The sequence below is a fragment of the Lupinus angustifolius genome, chromosome LG17 (genome assembly GCF_001865875.1).
Source record: "Lupinus angustifolius cultivar Tanjil chromosome LG17, LupAngTanjil_v1.0, whole genome shotgun sequence".
NCBI classification, from domain to species: Eukaryota; Viridiplantae; Streptophyta; class Magnoliopsida; order Fabales; family Fabaceae; genus Lupinus; species Lupinus angustifolius.
Window position 1 is genome coordinate 14,300,260 of NC_032025.1, and position 15,917 is coordinate 14,316,176.

The 15,917-nt window shown below is 31.1% G+C and overlaps 1 long non-coding RNA gene across 1 annotated transcript; it reads right to left on the reverse strand.

The window, feature by feature from the left end:
* On the reverse strand, nucleotides 770-15,422 carry LOC109330755. The gene is made up of 3 exons (XR_002105707.1): nucleotides 15,409-15,422; nucleotides 11,563-11,565; nucleotides 770-902 (listed from the first exon to the last, which is right to left on the reverse strand). It is a non-coding gene; the product is annotated as an uncharacterized LOC109330755 (long non-coding RNA).

Consider the following 15,917-nt stretch of genomic DNA (forward strand, 5'->3'; position numbering starts at 1 on the left):
TGGATGTGATTGAGAAGTATGCTTATGGTGATCCTGATTTACGAGATAAGCTAACAAGTGAGATGAGAATATACCAAAATGCTGAGTTAGATTTTGGAAGGCCAACTGCAATACGTGAACGAAGTAAAGTAATGCCAGGTATAATTAGTCTCTCATAGTTGATAATTTTATTTAATTTTTATTATTTCCTTTCATTATGGTTAAGTAAATTTAAATTANGCCTTTTGGATGTGATTGAGAAGTATGCTTATGGTGATCCTGATTTACTAGATAAGCTAACAAGTGAGATAAGAATATACAAAAATGATGAGTTAGATTTTGGAAGGCCAGCTGCAATACGTGAACGAAGTAAAGTAATGTGAGGTATAATTAGTCTCTCATAGTTGATAATTTTATTTAATTTTTATTATTTCCTTTCATTATGGTTAAGTAAATTTAGATTACATGCAATGCAGATCAATGGTGGGAAACTTATGGACGTCGTGCACCAAATTTGCAAAAACTGGCAGTTCGAGTTCTAAGTCAAACATGTAGTGCTTCTGGATGTGAACGGAATTGGAGTGTGTTTGAACACATTCATACAAATAAAAGAAATAGGTTGGAGCATCAAAAACTGAATGATCTTGTCTTTGTTCGCTACAACTTGAGGCTACAACAAAGGTATTAACCAAAATATATATATATGAACTCAAATGTCTTTCTTTACATCTATCTATCTATGTATGTATATATAACTAAATCAATAAATGCAGGAATCACTTGAGATATCAAAATTATGACCCAATTAATTTAGAAACATTTGATGATCATTCTCATTTTATATTGGAGGAGTCACCACCATTCCTAACTTATGAAGAGATTGAGGCCTTACGAAATGATCTTGCAAATATTTCTATTCAACCCTCATCTGATGACATTGGTATGTTTTTTATTGCATTGTCAGTTTTGGTTCTAATAACTAATTTATTTTATTGTTAACTTGTATGAAAATTGATGTATGAAAAAATGATATTGTTGTAGATCAATTAAATTTAGAAGATGATGATGATGCACAACTCAATCCTGTGGAGAATGCGAACCTAGTTGAAGACAACGTTAGTCAAGCTTTGGACTTAAATGGTGAAGAAATGGAACCTCAATATGAAACAACTTTGACTCCTTGGTGTTAAAGTTTTAAATATATAATATGTTTTGTAGACTGAGTTATGAACTTGCGTCATATGTTTCGAATTTGTTAAGTAAGACTAGTACTTGTGAATTACTATTTGTATTTGTAATTTAGACTTTGGATTTATTAAAGTTGTTTGTTTATGAGAATTCTTACTTTGACTATAAATATGGATTATAAATTTGAGTATCTACATATTAAATAATTTTTGTTACAGGTTTACACTTTACACACACACACACACATATATATATAAGCATGTATGTATGGTTTAACCGGTTTAATCCCATGCGGTTTAATTACTGAACCACTGGTTGAACCACTAAACCACTAAACCAGTACCCTCACCGGTTTGATGACTGGTCCGGTTTTAATAACATTGGGAAATAGGATTATGGAGAATATGGAGAAAGTTGGGGTGCGAAACACATCATTTGAGCCTTATATCCTTTTCTTTCTTGTAAACACCTAACCAGACCATGTTACAAGCCCAAAAAAAGTCCTTGTTGAGACCCGAACTGTTTGAGATATACACCAAGGGTACCAAATAACTGACTCCAAAACAAATTCAAAGTAATTTTTATTAAAAAAATCTATGCATGATGTGAAGGGACAAAAGAAAAAGAAAAATGGAAGGTCTCTTAAGAACATAAGGCAGTAAGTCAATATTGAGGCGAAACTTGTGGAAGACCAAAAAGTTAAGTTAATAATGGGGCAATTTTTTTGGATAGTCAATGATTGTATAAGTGATAGTATAACATGTTTCGTTATTTAAAACCTATTCCCATCACTTCACCTATAACACAAAAGACCAAACACGGTCATATTTCTTTAATCGTATATGAGTTAAAATATTTTATTTGCATGGTTTGTTTTCATTAAACTTGTACTATCTTAAGAATTTTAAGCATGTCGAGTTGAGTAATATTCGAAAAGAGAAAACACTTTACATCTGAAAGACAAAGTTGATTGTCATCTTCCAGAATGAACAAGCAAAATCGTTCTTTGCAAACAACAATCTACAACCAAATGTTAAGGATGCGACGGAACAATACGGATGAATACCAATTACAACTCAATATGATATGAAAGCAATTATAGAATTACCAAACATGAGCATCTCATAGCATACATCAATAATAGTCATTTGCATTCATACAAATATGAAACAAAAAACATGTCATACACATTTTCCTCCCAAATTCTGACAGTATACCAACCTGCATCTTTGGGTTCACCCTTTTCATTCCAAGTTCCGGCAGTACACCGACCTGCGTTCTTGGTCTTATTTCCTAGTGTCATCCAAATTTCGGCAGTACACCGACCTGCATCTTTGGGTTCACCCTTTTCATTCCAAGTTCTGGCAGTATACCGACTTGCGTTCTTGGTCTTATTTCCTAGTGTCATCCAAGTTATGACAGCACACCAACCTGCGTCTTTGGTTTCAATCTTTTCATCCCAAATTCCGGCAGTACACCGACCTGCGTCTTTGGATTCACCATTTTCATTCCAAGTTCTGGAAGTACACCGACCTGCGTTCTTGGTCTTACTTCCTAGTGTCATCCAAGTTCCGGAAGCACACCGACCTGCGTCTTTGGTTTCACTCTTTTTATCCAAAGTTCCGGCAGTACACCGACATGCGTTCTTGGTCCTTAACCCATCGTCTCCAAATTTTGGCAGTACACCAACTTGTGTCTTTGGTTTCACTACTTTGACTCCAAATTCTAGCAGTACACCGACATGCGTCTTTGGTTGACATCCATAAAACTCAGACCATATTGAAGATAGTTCAACTCATAGAAGAAAGTTTGATATTTTCGAGCACTGAGATTTAGCAAGTTGGGCTTCTTCTCAGCCTGAACAAAATTAGCATTCATTTCTTTACTAGTCATTTATCATGGTATCCCTCAAACTTTGGTTTGATTGCTATCAGATAACCAACCAGTAAAGAGGGGCAGCTGTGAATACCCATTTTTATCCGACTCACAAAAAGCCCAAAAAAATAAATGTGCTTCTTTTTTCTCAAAAGAAATTTAATCAAACTCAAAATACAAAAGAATCCAAGTGGAATTGGGCTGCTAGAAACCCATACAATTTTATCTAAAAATAAGAAGCAGAAAAATAGTTAATAAATAATTTAATTATTATTTTTGAAATTTAAATTTGAAATAAATAATAAATAGTTAAAACTATTGTTATTAATTTTAATGATTTATTTCGAATTTAATAAAATAAATAACTAATATGCCAAATATCCCCATTTGAATTTTAATAAACTATAGAATATTAATATTTTTATTTTTATTTTTATTTTTCGAAAATATAATTTGAAATAATTAAAACTTATTCAAATATATTTTTATTATATTTTATTATTTAATTCGGATATATAAAAATATATAAATCATTTTAAAAGCAATATTTTAATAAAAATAAAAAAAAGTAATTAAAATTTTACCAAATCAAATCTGACTTAGTAATGGGTTTTGATATCCCAAAAAAGGGGAGTGGGTGGTTTGATGAAACAAATCAGTTTAGCATTTTTTTTAGGATTAGATTAGGTTAAATTTTGTATATAAATATAGTATTATAATGAGGTTAGGGTTCTTCTTCCTTTTTCTGAAAAAAAAACACTACATAGAGAGAACAAGAGAGAAAAAAAACTGCTATAGTGAAAATGATTCAGTGCAGGAGACCTTATTGCTTGCACCGTGGAATTGCATTTCTGATCAACCATAGAGCAACACTTGGCACCTGAGGTAACCTTTACAACGTCCTGCCAATAGTAACGTGACACGCAGGAGGGTGCATACTGTTGCCAATAGACGTGCGTACACCAGAACAAGTCTCAAGCCACGGGTCCAGATTCGCTACAGTCAGGCACACCATTCATTCCATGCATCCTCTTCCATGGCCAATCCAAACAGTGACACGTAGGCGAGTGTAGTCTCTATTTGCGGAGTTGTTTATACTAGATGAGCATCTCCACAGCTCCGCTCTAGTGCATGCGTGTGCACTGCAGACGTGGTGCACCTTCAGTCCCAACCAGCCAGAGACAGACACGTGGCGTTGATCTTTGCAGCATATTTTCCAGCCAATCCTTGAGCGACACGTCAACCATCTTATATCTTTTTTTGGTCACACAGGATTAAAACTCTCCCTGGGTATATTTTATATTCTTCCATAATCTATTTAATTTTTGCTAGTTGCCACATTTAATTTAATATTTTTAAAAACAGTAAATAAAAAACATTAAATATTTTTGGAAGATAAATAATAAATATTCTTTTTTTAATAAAATTAACTTTATTTATAGATAATAATAATAACAAAAAGTGATAAAAATCACTTGAATGTAGCTACTAATCAAATGTTTTTTTTTCTATGCTTATTTTTAGGAGCTAATTAAATTTTGTTTCTTGCTGTAATTAAATAAAAATTGTTATTTGTACAACTTCAAAATATGGTTCAATTTAAAAATTATTTTTAATTAGAGTGGTGTAATTTGAAATGATTTCACATAACATTATTTACAACAAAATTTAACTTTTTTTGGGATTAATCAAAGGGTGGAGGCAGGTCGTGTTTACACTTCTTGTCCTCATATTATCCTTGAACAGTCGCGTTACGACGCTTCTTTTCATTTGATTAATTCATAAATTAAAAATAAAAAACTAAAAATTATTTTAATGCTTAAATTAATAATGAAAAGCCTAAAAAAATATTATAATTATTTTCAAACCTTTTTTAAAATGGGATGCGGTGCGGACATTAGTTTCTGCTGCTTCACCTTTTTTAAGGAGTTAATTATTTTTACCAACAAACCATTTTAAAAGTAGAACTACGTACGTCTTGATTTCCTAAAATGTATAGGAATACGTAGGAGCAAGTAATATTGTCAGACTTTTAAAAATAAAAAGTAAATAAATATTTTGTTGTACACAAATTTAAATTTAAATTATTCAAGGGTATTTAAATCATACAATTGGCAAGGGTACCGTTGAATTACGGGCGGACGAGGTGCTAATACCTTCCTCGATCTGTAATCGACTCCCGAACCTGGATATAACTATCCAAAAGCCCAATGGGATTAGGCTTTAAAGAATTTTCTACATTTTTAACCATAAAATGTAGTGGCGACTCTAAGAGGTCGCGTAACCAAAAATCGGGGCGCGACAAACACAACGATACTTTCTAAAGTAAAGTTTTAACAAAACTTATAATGGAATTATGTCATAATCTATGGATATACACCAGGTTAGTTCCTAGGAAAGAGATGTGGGTCGTAAAGACACACTATTTAAATACTAAGTCTTTCCTTAGACAAAATTTTTCTAGACATTTATTTCCACTTCATTACATTTTTCTGGTAATGATAACTATTCATAAAACTTATCTTTTGCAAGTAATTTTTTTTATTAAGATTAACCTTTTTAAGTAAGATTATTAAGCTAGACTTACCATTTTAAAGTAAGTCAACTTAAACATAATCAATACTTTCAAATCAAGACTTTTTAAGTCAATCTTACCACTTTAAAGTAAGCTAAATTAACCAAGATCAACACTTTTAAATCATTTTTCTATCTAAGACTTCATAACACTTTAGGTTTATAAAGTCAAGACTTTTTATGTCAATCTCCTCATTTAAAGCATGCTACTAAAGAAAACACAACTAATTTCATGATCATCTCAACACCTCTCCAAATTTTAGGATAACCTCAAGGGTTAATAAGTGTTGATTTCATAGTCATGAACTATAAATCATAAGTTAACACTTTTACTACTTTAATATCCAAAACTTCATAACACTTGAAGTTTATGAAGTCAAGACTTTAATAAATCATCTTTTATCCCAAATCATTAATTTAACTTGGAAATCAAAGAATAAAATATGCTAAACAACCTTTTACACATAATACCTTTTAAAAATGAAATATTTTCAACAAAAACTTATAAACATTTTGAACTTTCAAGAATAGACATAAACTTTTCTTAAACACAATAAAGATTCATTTGATGTTCAAATCACACCTTTAAACATATTCAAATACTAACAATAATTTCCAATATTTTTATAGAAAGTAAACTCATCTAACATTGTCCAAAGATATATTTTTTCCATTTAAGAACAAGGAAGAAAATTTTAAGTTTTACAAGTTAAAACCTACACAAAGGTTCATATGATTTCATTATCATCCCCTTTAGTCATGACTTACAAAATATTTAAAGAAAACAAACATAAACTCAACTCCATGAATAACATACTAAGAGTTCTCATGGTGTATGTGGAGAAAAATGGAGAAGAGAAAAAGAGAAAGAATACCTTAACTTTCTTTAGGAGAATTAATGTAAAAATGAGAGGATGGGATGAGGTATTTATAGGAGAGCCTCACCCTCTCTCAAATCTAAAAATTAATGAGAAGTAATCTAGCTTTAGACTAGCTTAAGTGATGTGTCTAATGGTAGTAGAGTGAGGAGATTTGGTGAGTGATTTAGGGGATTATGGAAGCTTTCACTTTGCTTGTTTGACAAGTCATTGACCCATGATGTGATTAATACTCCGACTAGATTGATGCGATGTGATTTCGCAATTGAACTCTTTCCCGAGTATTACTGGGTAACTTTTTCCGGAAATATACGATCTACCGATTTAGGTTTTTTGTCTAAAACATCAAAACTTGAATTTAGAGGTGAAAAATACCTAGAGATGAGTTACGGACAAACTTGATCTCTATTTTGACTATACATAATATTTCGAAGCCAACGGCGAAATCGGAATTCGATTCTGAATTATGGAACTCAAAAACTGGGCAAAAACTCGATAAAATGACTTGAAATCGTCTCGGAAACTTTTATTCTCCAAAAATATTGAAAAAAATAAGGAAAGCAAAAATATTATAATAAAAGACTAAAACTAAACTAAGGTTTAGCCCCAAAACATTACTGATTAATTTCTAAAATTAATTCATTAAAAATCGGCTCGTGCTGGCCGGTTCAACTAGTAAACTGGTGAATCGATTCATATACCTATATGGTATAATAATTATATAGGTCATGTAATCATACCTGTCAAGACTGGTGATACTAGCCAGTTTTCAATTGAACCGTACTGATCATACTCATCGTTTTTTATTTAAAATTATTTTTTAATGAAAATAAAAAAATTATTGGTTTTTTATTGATTTTTCAACATTAATGTTAATATATTATATATGTATCTTTAATTTTCCCGGTATACGGTATAATTAGTGAACCACTAGTTAAACCACTATATCAATACTCTAACCAGTTTGATGACTCGTACAATATTAATAACACTGCCTCAATATATGTCGCTATTAAGATAAAAAAAACATAGCTACTTAAAATGGATATACACCTAAAATAAATATTAACACTTATTGATAGTGTTGTATTATCATCACCATGTTATTGAACATTATTAATGTCATTATTATTATATAAAAAAAAACCAGACAAAATCCATATTGTTGAAAACGATATCCAATCAAAACCACCCATATTCAAATGTAATTGACTAAATATAGAGAAGTGCATTTGTGTACCTGGGACTGCATGAGCATGGAAAATTTATGATTGAGTTGACTGCCACACGCGGAATGGAGATGATACAATAGAATAATATTGAAGCAATGGAGTAATTGTTTCTACTGCATATTAACGACACTGGTGTATACATTAACGACACTAATGCATAAAAAACATAATATTTATGTAATTTGGCTAAAAAATCTCTCTACTAGTTACTCTCACAAAAAGCCAAGAACACTAAAAGGGAAGGTGATTTGCCTAATTTTGCAGGAATGAGAAATGAAAAGTAAAGATTTTTGTTGTTGATATTTTCTGGAATGCTTTTTGGTGTTTTTTGGAATTGTTGGGAATTTGAATGGATTTTGTTGAATGGTTTTTTTGGGTTATTGTGTATAGGAGATTTTGAGGTTGTTGTGGATAGGATGAATACTTTTTGAATTTCTTTTGTGTGCACCCCTCCTTCTCTTTGGTGAATAAGACACTCTATTTATAGACTAGTATTACCACATGTGCTTAATGAGGAGAATATCTCACATTAATTGGTTAGAGAGGTTAAGCAAAATAAACCAGATTTGTGTTAAAAATACAACATAATCAAATTGATATCAAATTTGTTTGATCTGATTTGATTTGCTTATTCTTAGATTGCAACCTTAATTTACTTAGATTCCAAATCTCCAAATATTTGTACAACAAAATTAGATTATATGAAATTTTCTAATTTGATTTGCATATTTTTATATTGCAATCTTGATTTATTTGTCGGTCAAATTTTCACGAGAGTCACTCTCCAAATATTCTATAAAAATAGTTAAATAAAATATGCTTGTAATATGGTTTAGAACCTTCCATTTTATTTTCAGAAAAATTAAAATAAAAATAAAGTCAATTAGACAAATTTGTGAGATAAGATTAAACTCCTAAAAGTGTGTTGAATTTGAAATTAATGATGAAGTTGTTAACTTAATCTTAGGATTTAGTTTAGTAGTATTTTGCTATAAATAGTATAGCCTAAGTCACTAAAAAGGATCCAAGAGAGCAATTCCAACAAAAGGATACAGAAAAAAACTACAAAGAAAATATTCAAAGAAAAATAGTCCCAAAAAATAGAAAAAAATTAGAAAGGAAGAGAAATTTTGAGAGTTGCAATTCGGCAAGGTAGATTTCATTATTAGGGTCGTAATCAACCGGTCAACGATTCCAGCAGCCACAACCAATCATACCGCGACACCAAGGCATGTTAATTCCTCCTTGCATGGTCGCTGATGTAGAGGACCTACACTCCCCCTCACAGCGAGTGATTAGGTGCGGTCAAGCCTAGCCCAGGTATAGTGCACCCTCCGTTCCACCAATGAAGCCATGACACTCACTACAGTCCACGTGCAGCACGCCGCACCGGATTCGCACCTCCGTAGCAGTGTGTGATTTGATATTCGTGAGTGCATGGTTACATATCGTGTACCCCTAATCCAATCAACACCATCATGACACGTGTGCAAATCTGGCACTACCTTATACATAGCGAACCATGACGTGACACATGGCTCATCCAGGCCAACTCCTTTGTTCCATGGCACATTGTATCATATCTCCTTCAAATTTCATTTTTTATATTTATTTATTTCTCTTTGTATTAATATATAGTATTGTTGCACTATTAAACAATAATGACTTAGCAAATCAAAACACAATTGTACTGTAATCTTTTTTTATAGGTCCAACCACATAAATAAATAATAAATAATTTTTTTATATGGAATAAACAAGTAATAACAAAATGATCCCCTTTAATAACTTATTAACAAAAAATTTCTTAATAAATAACAAAAAGAGGTAAAATCCCTTTAATATAGCTAATAATTAATAAACTTTTTTATAACTTTTTAGCAATTAACAAATCTTTTATTTTTTGTATATAATTAAAAAAGTTTCAATGATAAAAGTAATTAGAGTATGCCCATTATAAAAAGAAGAGAAAGTCGTATTGGATGCTTCTTTCTTCTCAACTCATCTTTGAAAGGTTGCGCTATGCCGCTTCTTTTCACTTGATTAATTCCTAAAATCAATAGGAGATGTTATTTTCAATTAAATTAACAATTAATTAAAACACTTTTCATAAATACTCAAAAATAAATATTTTCATTGATAAAATTTGTCAATCACATAAAGGATGGAAAGACAGTCGTCATGGGGACTTCTTTCTTCTCAACTCATCCTTTGGATAGTCATGCTACACCGTTTATGCCCTTAATTAAAATACCTAACCAACAAACGTTTTTTGACTAATAGAACTATGTAAGCCTTGATTCGTTATCTAAATTGGGATACGTAGGACCAAAGTTCATTTTATCAGACAATAAAAAATAAATAAAACTTTTCTTTCAAATAAATAATTAAATCACCAAATAAATATAAAAATATAATAAAGTCATATAATTTAATGAAGGGTACCGCGTAAGGTGGGCGGGTTGGGTGCTAATACCCTTCCATACCTTGTAATCGACTCTCGAACCTAGATATCAAAAATCTAAAGCCCAATATAATTGGGTTTAAAATATTTTTCTTCATTTTTAACTGTAAAATGTAATGGCGACTCTAATAAAGTTGTGTAGCCGAAAATATGGGCGCGACAGCTGACGACTCTGCTGAGGATTTTTGGAGAGAGTCTGACCCATAATTTTTAAAATGTATGACTAATTATTTATCTGGTTACTTAATTTTTATTTTCTAACAATAAAACAATTTGTAGTTATTTATTGCTATTAACTGTGTTTTGAATATAATGTACGATAAATTTTGTAATTGTGATTATATTCCATGTACACTAGTTTTGGCACACACATATACCCTACACCCAGGTATTAGTGATACATTTTGGATAGTAGGGATATTAGCCTCACTGGTCATGGCATTTGCCGTTTCTAAGTATTGGTGATGTGAATGACTCATATTATTACCAAATATTATGAGTTAGCCGCTAGAGCTGGGCTCTTGTTTCTAACCCCATAATACTTGAGTTTCTCCTTTGAGAGAGATACAATATGAGCACATTATAGGGAGTCTAGAGCTTTCTATGACGTCTACTGTACCTTAGAACTCTACCTTAGGATGTTGTTCCTTAAATAATCAAAAAAACTTTGTAGGTATACCTATTGGGAAAACTTGAAAAATGTATCATGTTACATTATATCACAACATTTGGGGCTTTTGTCCCCAAAAATAATAAAACATTATAACTCACCTTTACCCCAAGTTAGCCTAAACGATAGAAAACAATTTCAAAAAATATAAATAGATACATGTTAATCTTAATGATAGCTAAACCAACCCCAAGATAGGGTCCATTACCCTAAGGGGCACGCATTTTGTATTTTTAGACATTTCATTCAATATGCATTAATAAAAACATATCATTCAAAAAATTCATTCATGAATGCATAAACATATAAAGCACATCTTCAAATACTTATCCATTCATTTATGCATTCAAAAAAATAAAAATCTCCATTGATTGATAATGCATTCCTTCATGTATTTAAAAAGAAATTTTGTATTGATTGACTTATATATATATATATATATATATATATATATATACACATACATAGATATATGAAAATCTCATTCACTATTTATGCATTTATGAATTCATTTATCATAAATACATACATTAAAAAATATATCATTCAAAAAAATTCATTCAATCCATGCATATGCTAACTCAAAAAAAAAACTATCATTCACAATAATTCATTCATGCATGCATACATAACTCATACATTCTTTTAAAAAGCTATCCATATATATATATTTTTAAAAATTAAAAAATACATCATTCATACATTCTATTACTTATCCAGATATTCATTCATTCACTCATGCATCAAAAAATCATACATTCATTCATGTAAAATAATACATATAACTCAAAGATTTATTCATTCGCTGATTTATTCTATTACTCATTCATACATTCAAAATAAAAAAAGAAGAATACATCATTTAAACCAGTGTTGTTAAAATTGTATCGCTTATCAAACCGGTCAAGGTACTGATATAGTGATACAGTGGTTCAACCGGTGGTTTAGTAATTAAACCGCATGCAGGTTAAATCGAACATACCTGCTTATATTTACATTTATATATATAAATATATATATAAACATATAACAAACAAATTTCAAATAGGTAGATACTCAAATTCATAATCCATATTCATAATCTACTCAAAATTCATATAAACAAAAAACATTAAGTCTTTAACAAATTCAAAGTCTAAATTACAAAACATATATCAATCCAAAAGTATCACTTAACAACCGCAAAATATAAATAAATGACACAAGTTCACAACGCACACTACAAAACAAATAAATTTGGAGTTTTAATGTTTAACACCAAGAGTCAAAGGTGTCTCATATCGAGATTATATTTTTGCACCAAATCCTATCTTTAGACAACACTCCAAGATTACACAAATGTCACTGAGATTATACACGAATGTTATGAATCAAAATGTGTAATCTAAGTATGCCTTGAAAGCATGTGCCTTGAAGTTTTGAAGAAGGGTTGGAAAGATGAGTTACCTTGTAATGGGTTTTTAAGTTTTTTTTTAAAAAAAATATGTATTAACCGGCCGGTTTAGTCAAATACCGACCGGTTCACCGGTTTTGACTGGTTTTTGACCGGTTTTGCCCGGTTTTGATACTTGGCAATTCAACATCTGTACCGTACCGGTTAGGGGTCCAGTTCGCCGGTTCTCCGGTTGTATCGGCCGGTATGGTACAGTTTTTACATCATTGATTTAAATACACATTGACTTATGCCTTCATATATTCATTAAAAATAGTACATTATTCACACAATCATTCATTCATGCAATCGAAAAAAAAATTTATTCATTCAATCATACATTCGAAAATAAAAAAATCGATTGACTTATTCATTCGTTCATCACATTAAAAGAAAATATCTTCATTACGTGACTTATGCATTTGTTCATTCATCCATGTATACATTATTCATACACTCTTCTACTTATTTAATCATTAATTCATGTGTTCTAAAAAATCATTCATGTATTCAGAAAAAATTAATTCATGTATTTAAAAAGAAAAGTAATCATTCATTGACTTAGGCATTGATTCATGCATAAAAAATTATTAAGCATTCATTCGCTCATGTATGCATGCAATTTAAAAAATAAACACGTTACTCAAACATACACTCACTTATGCATACATCCATTAATAAAAATCATTCAAAATATTCTATTTCACGCATTACCATATCATACATTTTAATTTCATTCCATTCATTATCACAAACCTTCTCATCTCATCATAAAAGAAAAAATGTTTCATACATTTCCACATAGTCTTCATACATTTAAAGTCATATATATCATAAATATCATAAATTGCATTTTCTAAGAGTCTCATGCACTAAAAAAAAGAAAATTAAATGCATTCCATAGTTGCATCACATGTGCTACATGCGAATTTGCATTCTCACATCATTCATACATCCCAAATAAATCAAATGCATCATCCTATGCACGTCATGCATTTTAAGGTAGTATGAGCTCAAAGCTATTATACTTGTATTCCATGCATTCCAATACATGTAACATGAAAAGAAGGTTCACTTCATGCATATCATGCGTCAATAAGAAATCATTTTTCTGCGTTCATTTCATGATCTCATTGCTAAAGACACTCATCAATTGAAGATTGGTTTTAAGAACAATACTGTTAGACTCGACTGAGAGCAACCAATATTGAAACTAAAGGCATTCAAAAAGATAGAGAACTCTCAATTAGTACATTGTCTTCAACCTCAGCTAAAGTTGGAGACCAATTTGAAAAATTCTCATTTGAGGATCGCAGTCAAGGCCAAATCCATCTCACAATTACCCAGGTTTCATTTTTCATGAATGGAGATTTACTTTCAAATGGATATCTTTTTAATAAATATATACTAATGCATTGATCATGAAAAATTCACTATCTTATACCTCACCATACTAACCACACTCACTACATTGTCCAAAGAACACATAACCAAATAAACCCAAATAAAATTAATTCATGCATTCATATGAGATATTTGATTCAAAAAAAATAAAATGGAGAATGATGTAAATATAAGAACAAAAAAAATGATGTACATCTTCAAGCAAATTTTTCTAATGACACAAGGCATTTTTATAATTCCTAAACACCATGGAGATATCCCTAGTCACCCCATTTGAGTTCAGATATCATGAAAGGAGATAATTTTGTAATAATTCTCAATATGTCAATAACCCGAGGAGGGTAGTTTTCCAATCGTTTCCCTTGACATTCAACTATTAAAGAAAGAATGTATTTTTTTTACGATTCATGTGCCCAAATGATAAGAGAATACAAAGAACAATTCTTCCTTAAAGTGAAAAAAGAGCCCGCTGAGAATCCCCAATTAATATCTCAGACAAAATTTAGGGTAAATTAAAGTGCACAATGAATAACCACAAAAGGAACCATTTATGAAAAAATTACCGCCTTAATCTTATGTCATCCTTATCAAAACCTAAAAAACTCTCTGAGTAGTTGATTGTCATGCTAGAAAACTATTGAAAATAGGATAAAGAAGAAAGGTGGAAGGTGGGTATGTGAAACACATGTTTTAAGCCTTATATCCGTTTCTTGAAAACCCTTAGTCAAGCCACAATACAAGCTTAAAAAGACCTTGTCGAAGACTTATTTGCCTAAGATGCAAATCATGAAGAAAAAATGATGACTCCACTAATCTCATAAAATTTTGATAAAAATATCTCATCTTTAATGCATAAGTTAAAATTTATTTTCTCACTATTATCATAACTTCACCATCCCTCATGAGCTAAAACACAAATTCAATTCTATCATAGTCACCACCACATCTACTATTAGCCAATTCCAAATTGAATTCTATCATTATCACCACCACCATATCTACCCAAGCCAAACCCAAATTAAATTTTATCATCACTACCACTCATAGCCCAAACACTCATCAAAATTTGCATAATCATTGTTTAATAAAAAATGTTATGCATGAAATAAAGAGGAATAAAGGCAAAGGAAAATTGGAGGCTCTCAAACTGGGGCAGGTTTTAAGATGATTCATGGTCTAAAGCCTCACAGTCCAAGTTTACCAAATCAATTTGAATAGAAGAATGACTCGAATGATCTAACACTAGGGCAGTGGAAGGTCACAAGAAGCCCAAACTGTGGCAATTTTTGGAGTTGATCTCATTTTCTTGTAAACGTTTATAAAAAGCTTAAAACTAGGGAAATTGTGAAGTGACATTTTATGATTCAATAAGTTGATTCGATCACAAAAAGCCAAAATCCCTCAAATAAGAAAGAGGGTAATCTTAAGTTATCACCATCAAGAACAACTTCCGCGTTGGCTCAAAGAAGTCTTCATGTACTTCATACCAAGTAAAGTCATCACATATAAGGGTGTTCACAAAAAAATCAATGAAAAAATAGCAAAAAAAAGTGCTAGGTTGAAAACCCACGTCGGCAACCTAGGAAAATGAGAGAGGTTCTAAGTCGAAAACCTACAAAAGGGGGCTTAGAGTCATAATAAAATGAGAGAATTCCTGACAGATGCCTACATAAGGTATTCTAAGCAAAAAATAGGAAAAATTAAATGAACACCCTCAAAATGAAGACTTAATACTATTCAGTCACCCAAACTGGAGCAAGTTTATGAGCAATACCACCTGGATGAAGACAAGAGTTCAAAATAAGGACATTGGGGCAGTGTTATTATCACAAGAAAACCAAAGCTCTGGCAAGAAATCTTCAGCTAACCTACACTAGGGCAATATGATTGGGTTTAGTCACTATCACCAACATTATACTCAGACAATTTTATGAATCACCTTAAGTAGAAAGGCATCTTCAGGTAAACTGGGGCAAAATTTGATATATAAAAATTTATGGTGCCACTCAACATAAGACAATAAGGGTCGCTTCAGTCAAGTCTATAGAAGTTGATGAGTTTTATCCAACAAATATAGAAATAAACAATGAGTGATACCTTAGAATTGGTGCATGGGTCTTACCCCTCATTCCATTACATTCAAACAAAACATATAATACTCATATTCATACACTAATCATTATAGCGCAAACAAACAAAATATTGAATAATCGTTCATTGC